This window comes from Bos mutus, chromosome 1, assembly GCF_027580195.1.
Source record: "Bos mutus isolate GX-2022 chromosome 1, NWIPB_WYAK_1.1, whole genome shotgun sequence".
Classification (NCBI taxonomy): Eukaryota; Metazoa; Chordata; class Mammalia; order Artiodactyla; family Bovidae; genus Bos; species Bos mutus.
This window is the reverse complement of record NC_091617.1, coordinates 114,937,305-114,957,674: the sequence shown is the minus strand read 5'-3', so window position 1 is coordinate 114,957,674 and position 20,370 is coordinate 114,937,305. Positions and strand designations below refer to the sequence as shown.

The window sequence follows — 20,370 nt, the reverse complement described above, 5'->3', positions numbered from 1 at the left end:
CTATGACCAGTATGTTCTCTTGAGAAAACTCTGTTAGCCTTTGTGCTGCTTAATTTTGTACTCCAAAGCCAAACTTGCCTGTTACTCCAGGTACCTCTTGACTTCCTACTTTTGCATTCCATTCCACTATGATGAAAAGTACATTTTGGGGATGTTAGTTCTAGAAGGTCTTGTAGGTCTTCAAAGAACTGTTCAACTTCAGCTTTTTCGGGATTAGTGGTTGGGGCATAGACTTGGATTACTGTGATACTGATTGGTTTGCCTTGGAAATGAACAGAGATCATTCTGTCATTTTTGAGATTGCACCCAAGTACTGCATTTCAGACTCTTTTGTTGAATACGAGGGATACTCCATTTCTTCTAAGGGATTCTTGCCAACAGTAGTACATATAGTGGTCATCTGAATTAAATTCACACATCCCAGCCCATTTTAGTTCACTGATTCCTAAAATGTCTATGTTCACTCTTTCCATCTCCTGTTTGACCACTTGCAATTTACTTTGATTCATGGACCTAACATTCCCCTTTCCTATGCAATATTGTTTTTTTACAGCATTGGACTTTACTTCTGTCATCAGTCGCATCGACAACTGGGCATTGTTTTCACTTTGGCTCCATCTCTTCATTCTTTCTGGAGTTACTTCTCCACTCTTCTCCAGTAATGTACTGGGCACCTACTGACCTGGGGAGTTTATCTTTCAGTGTTGTATTGTTTTCTCTTTTCATTCTGTTTCTTCTTCTCAAAGCAAGCATACTGAAGTGCTTTGCCATTATCTTCTCCAGTAGACCACATTTTGTCAAAACTCTCCACTATGACCCACCCATCATGGTTGGCCCTACACACATGGTTCATAGCTTCATTGAGTTAGACAGGGATGTTGTCTATGTGATGAATTTGGTTAGTTTTCTATGATTCAGATCATGAACTCCTTATTGCAAAATTCAACTTAAATTAAAGAAAGTAGGGAATACCACTAGACAATTCAGGTATGACCTAAAACAAATCTCTTAGGATTATACAGTGGAAGTAACAAATAGATCCAAGGGATTAGATTTGATAGACAAAGTTCCAGAAGAACTATGGCTGGAGGTTCATGACATGGTGCAGAAGGCAGTGATAAAAACCATCCTAAGAAAAAGAAGTGCAAAAAGGCAAAATGATTGTCTGAGGAGGCCTTACAAATAGCTGAGATAAGAAAGGGAGCTAAAGGCAAAGGAGAAAGGAAAGATATACCCATCTGAATGCAGAGTTCCAAAGAATAGCAAGGAGAGACAAGAAAGCCTTCTAAGTGATCAATGCAAAGAAATAGAGGGAAACATTAAACTGGGAAACACTAGAGATCTCTTCAAGAACAGTAGAGATAACAAGGGAACATTTCATGCAAAGATGGGCACAATAAAGGACAGAAATATTACGGACCTAACAGAAGCAGAAGATACTAAGAAGAGGTGGCAAGAATACACAGAAAAACTATACAAAAAAGATCTTCATGATCCAGATTACCAGGATGGTGTGATTACTCACCTAGAGCCTGACATCCTGGAATGCAAAGTCAAATGGGCCTTTGGAAGCATAGCTATGAACAAAGCTAGTGGAAGTGGGGGAATTCCAGTTGAGCTATTTCAAATCCTAAAAGATAATGCTGTGAAAGTGCTGCAACAAAATTGCCAGCAAATTTGGAAAACTCCACAGTGGCCACAGGACTGGAAAATGTCAGTTTTAATTCCAATTCCTAAAAAAGACAATGCCAAAGAATGTAAAAACTACCCCTCCATTGCAGTCATCTCACACACTGGCAAAGTAATGCTCAAAATTCTCCAAGTGTGGCTTCAACAGTATATGAACTGAGATCTTCCAGATGTTCAAGCTGGATTTAGAAAAGGAAGAGGAACCAGAGATCAAATTGCTGCTATCTGCTGGATCATAGAAAAGCAAGAGAGTTCCAGAAAAATATCTACTTCTGCTTTATTGACTATGCCAAAGCCTTTGACTGTTTGGACAACAAACTGTGGAAAATTCTTCAAGAGATGGGTCTACCAGACCAGCTTACTTGCCTCCTGAGAAATCTGTATGCAGGTCGAGAAGCAACAGTTAGAACCTGACATGGAACAACAGACTGGTCCAAATTGGGAAAGGAGTATATAAAGGCTGTATATTGTCACCCTGCTTATTTAACTTATATGCAGAGTACATCATGCAAAATGCCAGGCTGGATGAAGTACAAGCTGGAATCAAGATTGCCGGAGGAAATACCAATAACCTCAGATATGCAGAATACATCATCTTATGGCAGAAAGTGAAGAGGAACTGAAGAGCCTCTCGATGAAAGTGAAAGAGGAGAGTGCAAAAGCTGGTTTAAAACTCAACATTCAAAAATCCCTAATATCAAAACCAGACAAAGATGCCACAAAAAAAGAAAACTATAGGCCAATATCACTGAATAACTTAGATACAAAAATCCTCAACAAAATTCTAGCAGACAGAATCCAACAACATATTAAAAAAGATCATACTTCATGACCAAGTGGGCTTCATCCCAGGGATGTAAGGATTCTTCAATATTCACAAATCAATCAATGTGATACACCACATTAACAAATTAAAAGATAAAAGCCAGATGATTATCTCAACAGATGCAGGGAAAGCCTTTGGCAAAATTCAGCATCCATTTATGATTAAAAAACAAAAACAAAAAAACAGAAAGCTGGCATAGAGGGAGTATCTCAATATAATGAAAACCATATATGATAAAATGACAGCAAACATTATCTTCAATGTTGAAAAATTGAAAGCATTTCCCTTAAAATCAGGAACAAAACAAGGGTGCCCACTCTCACCACTACTATTCAACATAGTTTTGGAAGTTTTGGCCACAGCAATCAGAGAAGAAAAAGAAATAAAAGGAATCCAGATTGGAAAAGAAGTAATATGCTCACTGTGTGCAGATGACATGATCCTCTACATAGAAAACCCTAAAGACACCACCAGAAAATTACTAGAGCTAATCAATGAATATAGTAAAGTTTCAGGATATAAAATTAATATATGATATCCCTTGTGTTCCTATACACTAACAATGAGAAAGAGGAAAGAGAAATTAAGGAGACAATTCCATTCACCATTGTGATGAAAAGAATAAAATATTTAGAAATAAATCTACCTAAAGAAACAAAAGACCTGTACATAGAAAACTATCAAACACTGGCAAAAGAAATCAAAGATGACACAAATAGATGGATAAATATACCATTTTCATGGGCCAGAAGAATCAATATAGTGAAAATGAGCACACTACCCAAAGCAATCTATAGATTCAATGCAATCTTTATCAAGCTACCATCGGTATTTTTCACAGAACTAGAACAAATAATTTCACAATTAGTATGGAAATACAAAAAAACCTCAAATAGTCAAAGCAATCTTGAGAAAGAAGAATGAAACTGGAGGATTCAACCTGCCTGACTTCAGACTGTATTGCAAAGCTACAGTCATCAAGACAGTATGGTACTGGCACAAAGACAGAAATATAGATCAATGGAACAAAATAGAAAGCCCATAGATAAATCCATGCACCTATGGACCCCTTATCTTTGACAAAGGAGGCAAAAATACACAATGGAGAAAAGACAATTTCTTTAACAAGTGGTGCTGGGAAAACTGGTCAACCACCTGTAAAAGCAAAAATAAACTAATGGAACCTAATTAAACTTATATGCTTTTGCATAATGAAGGAAACTATAAACAAGGTGAAAAGACAGCCTTCAGAATGGGAGAAAATAATAGCACATGAAGAAACTGACAAATAATTAATTTCCAAAATATACAAGAAGCTTATGCAGTTCAATACCAGAAAAATAAATGACCCAATTAAAAAAAAAAATGGGCCAAAGAACTAAACAGACATTTCTCCAAAGAAGACATATGGATAGCTAACAAACACAAGAAAAGATGCTCAACATCACTCATTATTGGCGAAACACAAATCAAAACCACAATGAGGTACCATCTCACACCGTTCAGAATCAGTTCAGTTCAGTTCAGTCGCTCAGTTGTGTCCGATTCTTTGCAACCCCATGAACCACAGCATGCCAGGCCTCCCTGTCCATCACCAACTCCTGCAGTCTACCCAAACTCATGTCCATCGAGTCAGTGATGCCATCCAGCAATCTCATCCTCTGCCGTCCCCTTCTCCTCCTGCCCTCAACCTTTCCCATCATCAGGGTCTTTTCAAATGAGTCAGCTCTTCACACCAGGTGGCCAAAGTATTGGCATTTCAGCTTCAGAATCAGTCCTTCCAATGAACACCCAGGACTGTTCTCCTTTAGGATAGACTGGTTGGATCTCCTTGCAGTCCAAGGGACTCTCAAGAGTCTTCTTAACTGGTCAGAATGGCTACCATCAAAAAGTCTACAAACAATAAATGCTAGAGAGAGTGTGGAGAAAAGGGAACCCTCCTACACTGTTGGTGGAAATGAAAACTAGTATAGCCATTGAGGAGACCAGTATGGAAATTCCTTTAAAAACTTGAAATAGAACTGCCATACAAACCAGCAATCCCACTGCTGTCAATCCCATTGAGGAAACCAGAACTGAAAGAGACACATGTACCCCAGTGTTCATCGCAGCACTGTTTACAATAGCTAGGACATAGAAGCAACCTAGATGTTCATTGGCAGACAAATTAATAAGAAAGCTGTGGTACATATACACGATGGAATATTACTCAGCTATTAAAAAGAACACATTTGAATCAGTTCTAATGAGATGGATGAAACTGGAGCCTGTTATACAGAGTGAAGTAAGTCAGAAAGAGAAACACCAAAACAGTATATTAATGCATACATATGGAATTTATAAAGATGGTAACGATGACCCTATATGCGAGACAGCAAAAGAGACACAGATATAAAGAACAGACTTTTGGACTCTTTGGGAAAAGGCGAGGGTGGGATGATTTGAGAGAATAGCATTGAAACATGTATATTACCATATATGAAACAGATCACCAGTCCAAGTTCAATGCATGAAACAGGGCACTCAAAGCCAGTGCTCTGGGACAAGCCTGAGGGATAGGATGGGGAGGGAGGTGGGAAGGGGGTTCATGATGGGGGACACATGTACACCCATGGCACATTCATGTCAATGAATGGCAAAAATCACTACAATGTTGTAAAGTAATGCCCCCAATTAAAATAAATAAATTAATTTTAAAAAGAACAAGAAACTAAAATCATGGTATCAGGTCCCATCACTTCATGGCAAATTGATGGGGAAACAATGGAAACAGTGACAGACTTTATTTTCAGAGGCTCCAAAATCACTGCAGATGGTGACTGCAGCCATGAAATTAAAAGACACTTGCTCCTTAGAAGAAAAGCTATGATAAACATAGACAGCATATTAAAAAGCAGAGACATTACTTTACCGACAAAGGTAGTCAAAGCTATGGTTTTTTCAGTAGTCATGTATGGATGTGAGTGTTGGACCATAAAGAAAATTGACGTTGAAGAATTGATGCTTTAAACTTTCATGTTGAAGACTCTTGAGAGTCCCTTGGACTGCAAGGAGTTCAAACCTAAAGGAAATCAGTGCTGAATATTTACTGGAAGGACTGATGCTAAAGCTGAAACTCCAATACTTTTGCCACCTGATTGGAAGAACTGACTCATTGGAAAAGACCCTGATGCTGGGAAAGATTGAAGGCAGGAGAAGAAGTGAACGACAGAGGATGAGATGGTTTGTTGGCATCACTAACTCAATGGACATGAGTTTGAGTTGGTGATGGAAAAGGAAGCCTGGCGTGCTGCAGTCCATGGGGTCACAAAGAGTCAGAGACGACTGAGCCACTGAACTGAACTGAGGTTGTGTAACAAAAAAAGCAGCCCAAGTTAGCTTTATCCTGTTTCTACCAAAATACTCTGTTGTTTCCTAAAGACAACAGAACTACAAGTCATGCAGCCAAAACATGCACAATAGAGAAATTTTTTACCTCAAGGCAACGGCACCACACTCCAGTACTCTTGCCTGGAAAATCCCATGGACAGAGGAGCCTGGTAGGCTGCAGTCCATGGCGTCGTGAAGAGTCGGACACGACCGAGTGACTTCACTTTCACTTTTCACTTTCATACATTGGAGAAGGAAATGGCAACCCACTCCAGTATTCTTGCCTGGAGAATCCCAGGGGAGCCTGGTGGGCTGCCGTCTATGGGGTCGCACAGAGTCGGACACAACTGAAGCGACTTAGCAGCAGCAGCAGCAACAACAACTGTAACTAAAATTCCCTGACTCCCCCCCACCTCCACACACACACACACACACACACACACACACACACACCCACACCCACCCAAATCAAAGAATTGGGATGTGACTGGAACCTGAATGTTAGAATCCTTTCAGATGCATAGAGTCCATTTTCCAAAAAGATTCAGTGCTGAAGCCCCTTTACCATCCTTACCATAAATGGTCACATTCTAAAACCTAATCAAAACCTGCCCCATAAGCATTTGTGCATATAAGCTTGTTCCCTCTGGCCTTTTAAATTTTGCCCTGAACCCTGAATTGTGCAGACAGATTTGAAGCCCACCTATGTCCTTGCCCTTCAACCTGACAATAGAGCTTTTTCTTTTCTCAGAAGCCATTACCATAGTATTGGTTTCTATGCAGGTTGGGCAGCAAATCCTTTCTTGGTAACAGTCATGTCCATACTTGCCTACTGTAAATAATGCTGCAATAAATATGGTTATACAGATATCCTAACATTGGTCTTGGCAATGATTTTTTGGATTTGACACCTAAATAAGTGCAGCAATAATAATAATAACAATAAAAGTGAGACTACATCAAACTAAAAAGTTTCTGCACAACAAAGGAAACCATCAACAAAATGAAAAGGCAACCTGTGAAATGGGAGAAAATATTTGCAGATGACTCTCCAATAAAGAGTTAATATCCAAAATACACAAATAACTCATGCAACTCAATTAAAAAAAAAAGCTTTCTTTTGAAAGGAAAGTATTTGATTAGGCATTTTTCAAAGGGAGCATAAAAATTGTTAATGGAAATAATCAACAATCTACAATAGGAATAGAAAAGAGTTTTACTTGAGCCAAACTGAGAATATAGCTTGGAAAAGCTATATCTCAACTCTGTATTTCGAGAAGCACTTGAATTATGCTCCACCACAGTATAAAATGGGAGAGACTTGTATAGGAAATACCACAAAGTTACAAAATTCTTTGTCAAGAATTAGGATTGGGAAGCAGGAATTAGGATTGAAATAGCGGACCTGGCTGTCAAGAAGTAAGGGTGCCAAAAAAAAAAAAAAAAAAAAAAAAAGAATTGAATTGAGTCTGAAATGGTTGCATAATTACAAGTGGAGACCTTGAGATCATAGGGTTGAAGCTGGCAGCTGCTAATGAAAGCGAGTAGAATCTTTTCGGGCCATCTCAGCTATCCAACTCCATGTGTTCCCTCTCTCTTAAAGTATAAGCCTTTGCTTCAGACCTCACCTGAGTGTCAAACATCTCCCTCAAAATTAATAATTAGGAAACTGTGACCATATAGCAAGAAAGAATAGTCATTGGGCCAAGGAACTAGAAACACCTTTTGTTGTTTTGTTTTTATGTGCATTTGTTGTTTATGTGCATTTGCTTGACAATGTTGTGTTAGTTTCTGCTGTCCAGCTAAATGATACAGACTCTAGGTTTGTCATAGGAAAGATTAGAGACCTCTTCAAGAAAATTAGAGATACTAACAGAACATTTCATGCAAAGATGGGCTCGATAAAAGACAGAAATGGTGTGGACCTAACAGAAGCAGAAGATATTAGGAAGAGGTGGCAAGAATACACAGAAGAACTGTACAAAAAAGAGCTTCACAACCCAGATAATCATGATGGTGTGATCACTCACCTAGAGCCAGACATCCTGGAATGTGAAGTCAAGTGGGCCTTAGAAAGCATCACTATGAACAAAGCTAGTGGAGGTGATGGAATTCCAGTTGAGCTATTCCAAATTCTGAAAGATGATGCTGTGAAAGTGCTGCACTCAATATGCCAGCCAATTTGGAAAACTCAGCAGTGGCCACAGGACTGGAAAAGGTCAGTTTTGATTCCAATCCCAAAGAAAGGCAATGCCAAAGAATTGCACTCATCATCAAACTACCGCACAATTGCACTCATCTCACATGCTAATAAAGTAATGCTCAAAATTCTCCAAGCCAGGCTTCAGCAATACATGGACCATGAACTTCCAGATGTTCAAGCAGGCTTTAGAAAAAGCAAAGGGACCAGAGATCAAATTGCCAACATCTGCTGGATCATCAAAAAAGCAAGAGAGTTCCAGAAAAACATCTATTTCTGCTTTATTGACTATGCCAAAGCCTTTGACTGTGTGGATCACTAGAAACTGTGGAAAATTCTGAAAGAGATGGGAATACCAGACCACCTGACCTGCCTCTTGAGAAATCTGTATGCAGGTCAGGAAGCAACAGTTAGAACTGGACATGGAACAATAGACTGGTTCCCAATAGGAAAAGGAGTACGTCAAGGCTGTGTATTGTCACCCTACTTATTTAACTTCTATGCAGAGTACATCATGAGAAACGCTGGGCTGAATGAAGCACAAGCTGGAATCAAGTTTGCCGGGAGAAATATCAATAACCTCAGATATGCAGATGACACCACCCTTATGGCAGAAAGTGAACAATAACTAAAGAGCCTCTTGATGAAAGTGAAAGAGAAGAGTGAAAAACTTGGCTTAAAGCTCAACATTCAGAAAACTAAGATCATGGCATCTGTTCCCATCACTTCATGGCAAATAGATGGGAAAACAGTTGTAACAGTGGGAGACTTTACTTTTCTGGGCTCCAAAATCACTGCAGATGGTGACTGCAGCCATGAAATTAAAAGACGCTTCCTCCTTGGAAGGAAAGGTATGACCAACCTAGACAGCATATTAAAAAGGATGTCCTTTTATAACTTAAGTCTTTCTTTTGGCTCTGAGAATAATGTTTGCTTAGTTCTCCTGGTCATTGACTGTATTTAATACAAAATTATATATTTCATATTAATACTCCTATTGGATGACTGTATAAGTAAAGAATTACTGTCACTTATGGGAAATCATCATATGGTAATAAGGCATCTGGGTTTGTATATCTTCTGGTGGTATCACGACAGATTTTCTGAAAGATTGCAACTAAAACTTTTGGTGTCATATTGAATATTAATGTGCACTCTTGGATCAAAAACACCTTTTGCATTTAGAATAGATGTGTGTGTCTGTTTTATTTTAGGCCCTGTGTGCTGAAATACTGGGGATAAACCAATTTATGGATTCATGGCATTCTTTTCAGGCTTTCAAAGCATTTCACCAATATCAGATGAAAATGTAACTGTGAAAGATACAACATTTAACAACATTCCTGTCCATATATATGTATGCTAATGGAAACCAAAATCATTAAGAAGGGGATTGTTTTTTATCCATGGTGGTAGTTGCTGTTTGGGTAGTAGTGATAAGGGTGATATTTTGGAAGATTCACTTCATATAATATAAATTATTACTCTCATACTATGATCTATAAGTTAAATATCATGTTTCTGCTTCTGAGACTCATTTCATTCAAACAACATGAATTAATGGAGTTTTTGAAATCTCATTCTAAATAAATGTTTATTAACATTTGGATTTTAAAACATTTCTGTTACAAAAATTATGAGAGTTTCTGATCCTACCACTCACTAATAGAACTTATGAATTTTCCAGAATGAAGATGAAGCTCCTTAGAAAATAAAATCATTTCTTTGTCTTTTGAGCTTACTAACATATTGCTGCAAATATCTTATTTATCTTTCAAGACTCAAATGATTATACTTCAAGTATGCTTTCCCAATGGCACCATATAGAGGTCAAAAAATGTTCAGTTTTTTAAGTTAAATGTTAAAGTATAGTCTGCTTTCTTGAAATCATCTCCTGCTTAAGAGCATACAACTAAATAATGAGTTATGTTTTCTTTCTTATTTTTCCCTCAGCAACATTTCTATCCCTTTCCCAGATCAAAATGTATTCAGAAAAGTAGTTTTGTTTTTATGTTAAAAAGACTTTTAGGAAATTTTTTTTAAGGAAAGATATCACAATGGATAGGACTGTGGATTAAAAGTGAAAGTGAAGTTGCTCAGTCGTGTCTGACTCTTAGCGACCCCATGGACTACAGGCCACCAGGCCCTCCGTCCATGGGATTTTCCAGGCAAGAGTACTGGAGTGGGGTACCATTGAGCAAAATTCTATTCCAGGCCCAAGGTCCAAGGTACTGAGAGTGTGGTTTGCAAAGGAAAGACATGCCACTGTGCCCTGCTGGGTCTATACCCTGTGGTGGAGCAGTTACCAAAGAAATCCAAACAGTCCTTCTAATGTTGGAACCCTGAGCAGTGCCCCAGTTCCCTAGGTCTGAAGGGAGCTTGATTGCCAGTGTTATAGGTTGCGTGACTTAGGGAGTGTTGGCATGAAACTATTAGTATTTTCAAATGGTGCAAGAAGAGATGACAGCCACACTGTAGGACTAAAAATGGTCAGAGATACAAGAGAAACCTAGAAACAAGAGAATACCAGGAAAGAGGATGGAGTTGGCAATACCTAATGCTAAAGGCGTCCTGAAAAGTTAAAGAATACCTCATGGACAATTTTATTGATTGCATGAGGGCAGAAATTATATAATGATGCTATGATAAATGAATAGTGAAAGAGATCTGAGGGCAAAGCTCTGCCAGCACACAAAAGGAGGAACAAGTCTTCCTAGGAGAGGGAAGAAGACTTCAGTGGAGAGGTTGTAAGTTAGTTGTAGGTATGTGGAGTTGATTGTATGAAAAGTAATTAAGGAAGTGCTGAAGGCAATGGCACCCCACTCCAGAGCTCTTGCCTGGAGAATCCCATGGACGGAGGAGCCCGATAGGCTTCGGTCCATGGGGTCGATAGGAGTCGGACACGACTGAGCGACTTCGTTTTCACTTTTCACTTTCATGCATTGGAGAAGGAAATGGCAACCCACTCCAGTGATCTTGCCTGGAGAATCCCAGGGGTGGGGAGCCTGGTGGGCTGCCCTCGATGGGGTCGCACAGAGTCGGACACGAATGAAGCGACTTAGCAGCAACTAAAAGATTACAATGAATAGGCAGTATTATTAACTGCTGCTGATATAGTGTGTTTCTAAAGTAAAAATTTTTTACCATGGCTAATTTGTCTTTCAAGTGGGCCCAAATGCTGAAAGCTTTGTTCCTCAAACTATTTTGCTAGATTTGTACTTTATATGAGTGCTAATTCCCGAGACACACACACACATTCTCATGGAAAATATTTATACAAATTTGTAGTCTCTAGTCTACTAAAATCCTTTCTAAATTCTACCCAGAACCCTTGGGAGGTTTAATGAGAGATTTCTCCCCTATATCTCAACACTGCTGCCCACTCACACTATTTTATTTTCTTTTGTAATTTTGTTGTTGACCTGTATCTGTGCCTGTATACCTCATTGATGTGAGCACCTTAAAGTCAAAGAACATATCTCTACATATTTGCATTCCCAGCCTCTAACTACATGTCAGTTGCATTAAAGGCAGGTAAACAAAGCTAATTTGGACTAGGCAATTGAAAATTTTCTCAAATGGAAAAGAAAGCTGATTAGGGGCAAATGAAAGGATCACCAAAGAGAATGATTCACATTCTATTGAGATGTGAATATGTGCATTGATCAACATGAAACTAGGGTTAGTTTTTTTTCTTTTTCCTTTTGTTAGTATTTCACAATAAAGGGAAGAAATTTACAATATTGCCAGTAAACTTTATTCTTAACAGTACCATTTTTCAGTTGTTATTAGTAATCCATTATATTTTCTTTTATTTCAGATTATTATACCTATGACCTTCTGTCAAGATGGACAGCAGACAGATTGATACAGTTGTCACATCAACCAAGTCAGAGCTGTGTTCATTTGATTTTAGGCCCCGTGCCTAACATATCAACATACAGTCAGCTATATAGAGTGTCTTTTATGGCAAAAATTAATCCATGCCCCTGATCAGACTGACTATAAATAGAGAAACCTAATGTCAGAGGCCGTCCAGTCCAGCATTGGAGAGAAAAGACATACACATATTTCAAAAAGGAACAAACACCAGAAAGTTAAAAAGTTGTTCAAGGCTGCAGAATCACAGGAACTTAACTACTGGCTCTGGTTTTTTCCCCTATAATTAGTAGGGTACTAAGGAGGTGGACTTTGGGGCCAGAGGACTGGGATTGAATGTAGAGTCTGCAAATTGGTAATTGTGTGATATTTTAAAGGATGAGAACTCTAAATATTACTAATTTGCAAAATTCATCATTTATATGGGGATTAAATGTTGTAATACCTGTTACAGTGCTTGGAATGGTGGCTAGAAGATAGTAATCCATTGAATAAAGCAACTATTACCATGTTAACTATGAAAGGTAAGACACAACCTATCTTAAAGTCCTTTTTAGAGCACTCTTTAGAAAGAGTAAGAAAAAGGTTTAAATTTTCTGTAGAATATACTCTCTGTGAGAAGCTACTTAAAGCTTAGAAAATAAAGAACTAATGGACTAATGCAATTAAGATTATGTAAAATTTGAATAATTTTATAAAGTTGGAAAAATAACTGTGGAGAAACAAGTAATAATAATGACTGATTTTTTAAGAAATAGTATGGGAATTACCAAAACTAGTCATTCTGTAAATATTTGTTGCTAGCAAAAGATGGAGAAGGAAATGGCAACCCACTCCAGTACTCTTGCCTGGAAAATCCCACAGACAGAGGAGCCTGGTAGGCTGCAGTCCATGAGGTCATGAAGAGTCAGACACGACTGAGCAACTTCACTTTCACTTTTCACTTTCATTCACTGGAGAAGGAAATGGCAACCCACTCCAGTATTCTTGCCTGGAGAATCCCAGGGACAGGGGAGCCTGGTGGGCTGCCATCTATGGGGTCGCACAGAGTTGGACACAACTGAAGTGACTTAGCAGCAGCAGCAGCAGCAAAAGATAGCAGCTAGAAAGTTTTCCTCAAAATTGAACCAAATTGATCAAACTCTAAATTTTTATTATAAAAATGATATTCAGAGATTGCCAGTCACATTTTATGATTAGGAAAAATACATTTTTCAACAAATATGCTGTTGATAAAAACAAAATTTTACTTTTGATTGTGGATCAGAAGTGCCTGCCTTAGTTTAGTATATGACTAAGAATCAATGGTTATAGTACAGGGAACTCTACTCAATATTCTATATATTCTTTTGTAATAACCTATATGGCAAAATTATCTGAAAAAGAATGGACATATGTACAACTGAACCACTTTACTATACACTTGAAACTAATACGTAAATCAACTATGTGCGTGCTAAGTCACTTTAGTCATGTCTGAGTCTTTGTGACCCCAAGGACTGTAGCCAGGCTCCTCTGTCCATGTGATTCTCCAGGCAAGAATACTTGAGTGGGTTGCCTTGCCCTTCTCTGGGGGATCTTCCTGACCCAGGGATCAAACCTGTGTGTCTTATGTCTCCTGCATTGGCAGACAGGTCCTTTACTACTAGCACCACCTGGAGCACCCCAATAGAAAATAAAAATTAAATTAAAAAATTTTAATGGTAAATAAATCAGTGATTGTTTTTCTGTCTACAGCTACAGACTAGCCCCAAAGTGCCATTTTCCAGTTCAGTTTGAAGATGTGTACATTGCATTGAAATGTTTTTTACACCCCCAAATTCTTGAAAGATGTGTAAATCCTGGAAGAATTGGTATCTCTGGAGACAGTACTAGAGGGAATTTAGCTGCAAGAGTGACCCAGCAGGTAAGATGCCCAGCATTTTCACTTAATAGGTGTTCTTTTATCTTTTATTAAAATTTTTGATTCTTACTTCTAAATTATAAATACAATGTCAGTATTTTTTCCTTTACTTATTTTGAGGAACACTGAGGTGAACAATTTTATACTTTAATACTTTTGCAAAATGCTGATATAATTTCCTGTATAGTATATAAGCATTTTTAAGAAAGAAAATCAATAAATTACAGCAATAACTATAATTAGGAAATCAAAGTATTTTATTTAATCTGAGTATATTCATAATATATATTCAGAATATTATATATTATAATATACTATAATATGTGTATGTATCTTACTAGAAGCAAATATAGGTCATCACTGAGAGAAGGCAACCTGATCCTAGGTCTCAATTTATTCCAAAAATTAATTTTTCATTTCAATAATCAATAGAAAGCTGAAGGTAAGCAGGTATATAGACAAAGATGAAAGTAAGAACTAGTTACAGGGGGAAAAAATCACCCAGATTCAGATATCATTATCCTTAGAAAAAATGTCTTAGTAGAATCTGTTTAGTAGAAATAAAAATATATTTTAAAACTTAGAAATATGCTCATGGAAGAAGCTGTAAATTATGGATTATTCAAAAAATAAAGAAATAAAAAATATGTGCAAAAAAAAAAAAGAAATAAAACTTAAATATACAAAAATATTAACCTTCAAAGTTAAGCATTTAATATAGACTTTAAGATTACTTGTAGAGCGATTTTAGATTCATGGCAAAATTGAGAAGAAGACAAAAATTTCCAAACTACCCTCTGCCACACATACATAGCCACCTTCCTTATCAACATCCCCACCCAGAGTGATTCATTTGTTTCAGTTGACGAACTTATATTTACACATTATCATCATCCAAAGTTCATCGTTCACTCTTGGTTTTACAATGTAGATATTTGTTATTATATTGACTGCAATACAATATAGAAATTGGAAGACAGACCAGAAAAATTGTAATACTGAACAGCTAGATTAAAAGAAAATACAAAATGAAAATAGACATGTAAGCATATGGAGGAAAAGACTAATATGAATATATCTTTCTAATCTGAGGACAAAATGAGGACATACATTTACAAATAAAATTAAAGAGAATTCACTACCCAGCCTACTGTCGCTTTGGATTTTAAAGAGGATGATTTCAGGCAGAAGAACATTAACCCCAGATGGAGGACCAAAAAGACAGGAAGGGGCTCTCCCAGTGTGGTCCAATGTTAGCTAACACTTGCTGTGCTCTTTCTCACGGGGAAACAGTGGACTACAAGAGACAGCTGTATCTGCCTCTATTCCCAACAAGCTCATGTTCGGGTTCCCACACCAAAAAAAAAGCCAGGAAATTTTTATTAATCCTTTTTTTTTTTAAAGTTAATATAAAGCTATGGCAAAAATGAACCTGAACTTTACTAACACAGCTGGAACAATCTGCAGTGGCGGCGTCATCTGTGGGAAAAGAGATTTAATGTAGTTGATTTTCTGTGGTTGTTGGTGGGTCACTAGTCTCACGGTTATGGAAGCTGCACATTTTTTGGAGGAAAACCAAGAAACTGCTGGAAGTTTGCTTCTCCATGCAGCAGTCCAACACAAACCAAGCATCTGGGGATCTTCTTACCATACCAAAATCAGAGTGGGTCATATTTTTGAAGACTGCAATATTCAATCATGTAACAGAAACTGACAAGCAGGAAGCTTATGTACTCAGTGAGAGTAGTATGTTTGTCGCTAACAGACCGTTCCATTTTGAAGACATATGGTACCATCCTCTGGCTGAAAGCACTGATTCCCTTGTTGAAATTTGCTAGGGATTACAGTGGATGTAGCTTAATTTAAAGCTTCTTTTATTCTCATAAGAATTTCATGAAGTTGTCTCACCAAGGGGACACCCCACAGGAATTTCCAGGCAAAAATAGACTTTTTAAATGCAGTTTTCCCAAATGGAACAGCATATTGTATGGGACACATGAATTCTGACTGTTGGTACTTTGTACACTTTGGATTTCCCAGAGAGTTGGGTCATCAATCAGCCAGATCAAACCCTGGAAGTTCTGATGAGTGAGCTTGACCCAGCAGTCAATTTAAAGAAGGAAATCATATGGTTATGTTAATAAGTGTGAACTGTTTACAGATAATACTCAGCATCTATAAATACAAAACAAATAGGAAATGGTGAATGGAAGAGAATTTCCTAACTTTGAAAAAAAGTATGTAAACAAAAACACTTAGAAGAAACATCATTCTTATTGGGTAGTTATTAAGTTTTCTCTTGAAAATTGGATGCACACTACCACTACCAAATTGTATCTGAAGTCCTGGTCAGTACTCTGAATGATGAGTGAGCGATACTATTTTTCAGTGTGATAATCAGTTTGCCTTCTCTTAAATAGGCCAGCACTTCAGGCATGTCCAAGACAAAGTTGGTAGTGTTTGGAAAAACAACCTTATGAAAGTCTGAAAATTTTAATTTATCCAAACATTACTGTGCAACAAAAAAGAAAAAAACATGGGTTACTAGATACATGTCTTATGACGGGTAGAATAATCATTTTGTCGCAATGTGCTCAGAAGCACATTGCAGGAAAATTAGCCTAGAAGAAAATGATAAAATTTTACTGTTCTTGGAAAGATAAGGACTAGACCTAGAAAAGATAGAGCAGTGCTGAAAAAAATTAAAAATTAAAAGTTTCACACTGTTTATAATCTTCCAAGATCAAACATCTCTTCAGTATGAGAGCTATCTCCTTCCCATCACAATGTTTGATGACATACCTAGATACTTAAAAGAGTCTTAAAAATGAAAAAGAGGATCAAACACCTGCAGGTTACATAAGTATGCAATTCATATTATAATAAAAGATACTTTAACAAGGTTTATGAAGAGAGTACTGATTATTTTTGTTTTGAAAATTTAAATTTATATTTAGTTTATGGGCATCTACTACTAAAATTTACTTGATATTAATATTTTTATTCTTTTACCAACTGTGTAAATATGTTATATATTTAAGGATTTTTAAATTTAAGAGTGCCTTTTTTGCATTGTGTTTTTTTTCCATTAAAATGACTTATACAATCAACATATCCTAATATTTTTCAGCTCTTAGACGATCCAAATGTCAAGATCAAACTCAAGGTTTGATCTTTAATATATCTTGTTCTTCAGAATTTTCATTTCAATTTACCATCATATTGAGAAAACGCACCTTAACCAGTTCTGTCGAAATCATTCATGGTCAGATTCTGGAGTGAATATATTACTACAGATAGATCAGTTAAGAAAGCAATGCTTTCCAAACAACTCATTCCTCTGGAAGCAAGCAATCTGTTCAAATTTAATTGGAGTTCTTGGCTCTCTGAGACGTTTAAGAAAGGTCACATTTATAAGACTCCAATTCATGGTAGTTCAGAGCTGGCTAAAAAATATCCAGGGATTCTAGATGTGACACTTCACCTTCACTAGCTGATAACCACCAGTTGTGTGGTCTACCTCTGACTTACTTATGTCACCACTTGTCAATATAATGTCTTAAGAGATTATGGCCTCATGTATGTTACTCAACTTCAGAACTCTGGAGTTCAAGTGGTCCATAACCACATAGAGGGTGCATTCCATGGAATACTTTCTTTTCTTTTTACTAAGGTTGGTTACACTGCATCAATCAGTATATTAATTGGCTACATGAAAACCTGTAGTAAAAATCTGATCAATATAAAAAATGTAAACCCTAGCGTTGTAGGAAAAGCCTGCAAAGAATTCACATTAAGAATGTGTGTTTTATAGATCAGTCTTCCTAAATCCACATGCATGTAATTGTTGTTATTGTCAATGAATGTTTTTATACATTAGTCTCAGAGTGGATTCACTCACTTTTGTTTCTCAGAATATATTATTTTCTTTTTCTGTTATCTTTTATTTTTTAGGCCGTGCCACATGGCATGGGGGATTTAGTTCCCTTAGTCCCAACCAGGGATCGAACACGCATCCCCTGCATTAAAATTGTGGAGTGTTATCCACTGGACTGCCAGGGAAATGAAGTGAAGTTGCTCAGTCATGTCCAACTCTTTGCAACCCCATGGACTGTAGCCTACAAGGCTCCTCTGTCCGTGGAATTTTCCAGGCAAGAGTACTGGAGTGGGTTGCCATTTCCTTCTCCAGTCTGTTATTTTTATCATTTTTAAAAGGCTAGGTTTCTTACATTCCTTTCATTTTCCTTGCTTGATAAATGTTATTTCAGCTAGAAGAAATATGTGCTAGTTTATTACAAAGGATTTACTCAGCATGATTTCAGGTCCTTGGAGAAGATCCATTTATTGCTAGCATGAATGAAGTTGTTGCTGCTGTTGCTATTTAGTCACTAAGTCATGTCTGACTCTTGTGACCCCATGGATGGTAGCCTGCCAGACTCCTCTGACCATGGGGTTTCCAAGGAAAAAATTCTGGAGTGGGTTGCCATTTCCTTCTCCAGGGGATCATCCTGACCCAGGAATCGAACCTCCATCTCCTACATTGTCAAGCAGATTCTTCACCCTGAGCAACCAGGGAAGCCCAAACACTGTCATTGGATTTCCCTTCGCTGGTGGTCAAGTGGTTAAGAATCTGCCTGCCAATGCAGGGAACACGAGTTCGTCCCTGGTCCTGGATGATTCCACATGCTGCCAAGAAACTAAGCTTGTACACTAAAACTATTGAGCCCAAAACAGCAAAGTTAGCTGAGGATGTTTATATAAAACAAGCAAAATCATTGCTAAATAAATGAATGTTTATGAATCTGACAAGAACAGTGGCCCAGAAGCATAATTTATGTATTATTTTTATGTATATTCTCTAAAATTTTTACCTCAGCTCAGTCACTCAGTCGTGTCCAACTCTTTGTGACCCCCATGGACTGCCACATGCCAGGCTTCCCTGTCCATCACCAACTGCCAGAGCTTACTCAAACTTATGTCCATGGAACTGGTGATGCCATCCAACCATCTTATCCTCTGTCATCCCCTTCTTCTCCCACCTTCACTCTTTCCAAGCATCAGGGTCTTTTCCAATGAGTCAGTTCTTTGCATCAGGCGGCCAAAGTATTGGAGCTTCAGCATTGGTCCTTCCAGTGAATATTCAGGACTGATTTCCTTTACGTTTCACTGACTGGATCTCCTTGCAGTCCAAGGAACTCAAGGGTCTTCCCCAACACCACAGTTCAAAAGCATCAATTCCTCGGCACTCAGCTTTCTTTATACTCCAAATCTCATATCCATTACTACTAGAAAAACCATAGCTTTGACTAGATGGACCTTTCTTGGCAAGTATGTCTCTGCTTTTTCACATACTGTCTAGGTTGGTCATAACTTTTCTTCCAAGGAGCAAGTATCCTTTAATTTCATGGCTGCAGTTACCATCTGCAGTGATTTTGGGGTCCAAAAAAGTCTGTCACTGTTTCCATTGTTTCCCCAACTATTTGCCATGAAGTGATGGGAAAAGATTCCATGATCTTAGTTTTCTGAATGTTGGCTTTTAAGCCAACTTTTTCACTCTCTTTCACTTTCATCAAGAGGCTCTTTAGTTATTGTTCACTTTCTGCCATGAGGATAATGTCATCTGAATATCTGAGGTTATTGATATTTTTCCCGGCAATCTTGATTCCAGCTTGTGCTTCATCCGGCCTGGCATTGCACATGATGTACTCTCATGTAAGTTAGATAAGCAAGGTGACTATATACAGCCTTGACATACTCCTTCCCTAATTTGAAACCAGTCTGTTGTTCCATGTCCATGTTCATGTTGCTTCTTGACCTACATACAGATTTCTCAGGAGGCAGATAAGATGGTCTGGTATTCCCACCTCTTGAAGGATTTTCCACAGTTTTTTGTGGTCCACACAGTCAAAGGCTTTGGTGTACTCAATAAAGCAGAAGCACATGTTTTTCTGGAACTCTCTTGCTTTCTCTATGATCCAACGAATGTTTGCAATTTGATCTCTGGTTCCTCTGCCTTTTCTAAATCCAGCTTGAACATCTGGAAGTTCCTGGTTCATGTACTCTCGAAGCCTGGCTTGGAGGATTTTGAGCATTACTGTTCTAGCATGTGAGATGAGTGTAATTGTGTGGTAGTTTGAACATTATACCAGAAGCAGAAGATATTAAGAACAGGTGTCAAGAATACACAGAAGAACTATACAAAAAAGATACTGACCCAGATAATCACAATGATATGATCACTCACCTAGGCCAGACATCCTGGATTGTGAAGACAAGTGGGTCTTAAGAAGCATCTCTACGAGCAAAGCTAGAGAAGGTGATGGAATTCCGGTTGATCTATTTAAAATCCTGAAAGATGATGCCGTGACAATGCTGTACTCAATATGCCAGCAAATTTGGAACACTCAGCACTGGCCACAGGACTGGGAAAGGTCAGTTTTCATTCCAGTCCCAAAGAAAGGCAATGCCAAAAAATGCTCAAACTACCACACAATTGCACTCATC

General features: G+C 37.8%; 2 pseudogenes; both read left to right on the top strand.

Annotated features, from left to right (window-relative positions):
• Positions 1 to 826: 826 nt before the first annotated feature.
• On the top strand, positions 827 to 17,592 carry LOC102285982 (arylacetamide deacetylase-like; annotated as a pseudogene).
• On the top strand, positions 15,413 to 16,007 carry LOC102286837 (S-adenosylmethionine decarboxylase proenzyme pseudogene; annotated as a pseudogene).
• Positions 17,593 to 20,370: the final 2,778 nt, after the last annotated feature.